Here is a 2,533-nt window from a genome sequence, read left to right as displayed (position 1 = left end):
CTCTCCCCCCCCTAATTTACCTCATGCAGAGCTGCCAGGTACTTGTAGGCCTTCCTCACCACCTCATCCCGCTTGGCATCCTGGGGATGGGACACAATTTGGGGGGGGGGTCCCCAAGTTATATTTCAATGGCTTTTGGGGTCCCGTTTTGGGGGGGTTTGGGGGTCCCTGGGTCTCTGTCTGGCAGGTTTGGGGGTCCCAGGTACTCTGGGGTCCCCTTTGGGCTGAGTTTCGGTGTTTTTTGGGGTCCTTGGTTTCTCTGCATTGTGTTTTGGGGGCTTTGGGGTTCGTTTAGGAGTGGATTTTGGGGTTCCGATGGTTTTAGGGTCCCCTGCTTTTTCCATGGTGGGTTTGGGGGATTTTGGGGTGAGTTTTGGGGACCCTACGTCTCCTACCTGGTCATTTTTTGGGGATCCCAGGGGCTCTGGGGTCTCTTTTGGGCTGAGTTCTGGGGTCCCTGATTCCCATTCAGGTGGGTTTTGGGGTCAGGGGGCTCTGGGATCCCCTTCCTTGTAGGATTTAGGACTCTGGTTCACCCCAATTGTCCCCGGGCAGAATTTGGTCCCCTCAAAACCCCCTTGCATTCTACAGAGCTCCCCATATTCCCTCACCACAACCCCCACAACCCTTCAGGACCCCCCCAAAACCCCCAAACCTTGAAGAGCAGCTCGTCGGTGACGCTGAACGTCCGCTCCAGTTTCCCCACCAGCGCGTTGATCTCCTTCTGCAGGGCCCGCGTGTCCACCAAAATCTGGGGGGAGGGGGGAAGAGACCCCATTGATTTTGGGGTACAGCCCCACCCCCAAATCCTCAGCTCCCCCCTTCTTCCCCCCTCCCAAGACCTCAAAAAGGACACGATAACCCCCAAACCCAATCCCAAATCTTGGGATCATCCTGAGAGTTACGAGGACCCCGAATCCCCCTGATTTGGGGTACAGCCCCCCCAAAATCCCCAGATCCCCCCCAACTCTTTCCTCAAACCTCTTCCAAGACCCCCAACGACCATGATAACCCCCAAAGCCACCCCCCAAACCCCATCGGCACCCCCTAATCCCCACCCTGAGAGCCACCAGGACCCCCAAGCCCCCTACTTTTGGGGCACACAACCCCCCCACACCCCATCTCCAACCCCAAGATGACACAACAACCCCCAAACCCACCCCACAAGCCCCACGGAGACCCCCAAATCCCCACCCTGAGAGCCACCGGGACCCCCAAAACCCTTATTTTGGGGGCACAACGCCCCATAATCCCCCTCCTCACGTCTCCCTACCCCAAAATTTAGGACCCCCCCCCCAACCTTCCCAATCTCCTCCTTCTGCTTGCGGATGTTGCTGACGATCTCCAGGATCCGCTGCGTGTAGACGGCGCGGGAGATGTCGCGGGGCAGTGCCTCCAGCTCCACCAACTGCATGTAGAACACGAGGGGGGGGGGGGGGGGGAAGGGGTCACCGAGGGACCCCCCCCACCTTAAAACCATGAGACCACCCCCCTGAATTCACCAGCTGCTTGTAGAGCTCCTCCTTGCGCCGTGCTTCCTCGGCTGCAGAGCGGCTGCGCTCGTGGAGGACGCGGATCTCCGAGAGGCGGCGCGAGGATTCCAGCTGGGGTAGGAAGGGGGGCAGAGGGCCGTGTAGGGTGTAAATCCCACCAGGAAAAGAACCCCGGGGACCCAAAAAGCCGTAGAGCTCCAAACCCCGTAAGGAAAGGGACCCCAGAGCCCGTCATCCTACAGAGAACAGGGTCCTGCGTTCTACAATCCCACAGCGACTCCAAAGCCCCCAGACCCACGAAGCTCCAAACCCCGTAAGAAAAGGGATCCCAGAGGCCATAATCCTACAGAGAACAGGGTCCTGTAGGCTATAATCCCATACGAAATGGGATCCCAAAGCCTCTAAGCCCATACGGCACCAAATCCCATAGGAAAAGGGATCCTGGAGCCTGCAATCCCAAAGGGAAAAAAATCCCACTGTCTATAATCCCATAGGAAAGGGGACCCCAAAGCTTCTGAACTCCTAAAGCTCCAAATCCCATAAGAAAAGAGATCCCAGAGCATCCAAACCAATGAGGACAGGGATCTCAGAGACCCTAAAACCGAAGCACGATCCCACAGCCCCCAAACCCACAGGGAATGGGGGTCTTGGAGCCCCTCAGAGCCTCAAAACTAATGGCAAAGTGACCCCAGGACCCCAAAACCCACCAAAATAGGACCCAGGGACCCCAAAACTCAGCCCAAAGGAGACCCCAGAATACATGAGACCCCAAAAAACTACCAGGAGGGAGACCCCAGGACCCCAAAACCCACCCCAGGGTCCCCAAAGCCTATGATGGAAGACCAATGAGCCCCACAACCTACAAAAATGAGACCCAGAAACCCTAAAACTCACCCCAAAGGGAACCCCATAATCCCCAAAGCCTATCATGGGAGACCAAGGGACCCCAAAAACTGACTCCAAAGGGGACTCACGGATCCCAAAACCCATCCCAAAGGGGACCCCGAATCCCCCGGGACCGAAACGAACAGAGCTCCCAA

At 57.3% G+C, this 2,533-nt stretch overlaps 1 long non-coding RNA gene across 1 annotated transcript; it reads right to left on the bottom strand.

Moving 5' to 3' along the window:
- Nucleotides 1-20: 20 nt before the first annotated feature.
- LOC122193759 lies at nt 21-2,527 on the bottom strand. Its single transcript, XR_006182968.1, has 4 exons — nt 1,503-2,527; nt 1,301-1,408; nt 656-751; nt 21-80 (listed from the first exon to the last, which is right to left on the bottom strand). It is a non-coding gene; the product is annotated as an uncharacterized LOC122193759 (long non-coding RNA).
- Between the last annotated feature and the right edge of the window lie 6 nt (nt 2,528-2,533).

This window comes from Lagopus leucura, unplaced genomic scaffold (genome assembly GCF_019238085.1).
Source record: "Lagopus leucura isolate 7727_CA_CO unplaced genomic scaffold, USGS_WTPT01 34233-0_obj-0_obj, whole genome shotgun sequence".
Taxonomy (NCBI): domain Eukaryota; kingdom Metazoa; phylum Chordata; class Aves; order Galliformes; family Phasianidae; genus Lagopus; species Lagopus leucura.
This window is presented reverse-complemented; position numbering and strand designations above follow the sequence as displayed.